Source organism: Microtus ochrogaster, linkage group LG8, assembly GCF_000317375.1.
Source record: "Microtus ochrogaster isolate Prairie Vole_2 linkage group LG8, MicOch1.0, whole genome shotgun sequence".
NCBI classification, from domain to species: domain Eukaryota; kingdom Metazoa; phylum Chordata; class Mammalia; order Rodentia; family Cricetidae; genus Microtus; species Microtus ochrogaster.
Window position 1 is genome coordinate 15,706,527 of NC_022033.1, and position 1,115 is coordinate 15,707,641.

A 1,115-nucleotide genomic window follows, 5' to 3' on the forward strand; every position below is an offset into this window, starting at 1 on the left:
TCCAGGACAGCCTGGTCTACAGAGTGAGTTCCAGGACAGCCAGGGCTATACAGAGAAACCTGAAGCATGATTACTAAAAGCTCAGAGACAGAAATTAGGGTTCAATCTGAAGGTCAGAAAAGCCAAACAGCCAGCTACTGGCTTTTACTTCACCTCAGTCCAAAATGGCGATCCTGCCTCTGGGAATCTCAGAATGAGACTGACTGAGAGCTGTCTCCTCCCATTTTATAATCTTCTCTAGTTCTGGGATTAAGGGTGTGCACCACTACCACCTGGTTTCTGTGTCAAGCCAGTGTGGCTACTGGGATAAAAGGTGTGTGTCGTTGCTGCCTGGTCTGTAAGACTGGCTGGCCAGTGTGGCTGTTTCCTTTTCCAATCCTCAGGCAAGCCATTATAATACAAATGAAATGGTACTATAGAGATCTTGTTTTGAAGAACCAAACCAACCAAAAAAAAATACCCAAAAATAGAACTACCCTATGACCCAGCTATGCCTCTTGGGAATATCCCCAAAAGACTGTTGAATGCCAGTGTTTATGATTGATAGATTCTTAATAACTACTTCATGTAACCAGGTTAGACACCCATCGGTAGATGAATGGGTATTAAAGATGTGGTATATACCATGATGAGTATTACATAGCTTAAAAGAAAAATGAAACCACAACACTTGTAGCAAAATAGGTGCTACTGGAAACCATTACGTTAAACTAGGCCAGAGTCAGAAAGACAAACTTTGTCTTATATGTGCAACCTAAAGGTAAATCTTCTCATATTTGTTGGCAAATACATAAATAAATATAAACTATGTGGATGTTTCTATATGTGTGTTCTTAGGTCATGAATCTACAAAGAGAGAAGGAAGAACTCTTGCAGGAGGTGAGAAATTTTAAGGATAATGCAGCATATACAAAAGGGAAGCAGAAAAGACTCTAACTGGGGGAGGAAGGCAACCAGCCAGAGCATGGCTGGCTAACTTTCTAACCTAGAAACCAACAACTCTAAAAAAGCTTAAACAATTTTGCATTCAAATAACTGTATTTTCATTTTTAAATTTATGCATATGTATGATATGTGATATGTATGTTTGTCTTGTGTTTGTGTGTGTGTGTGTG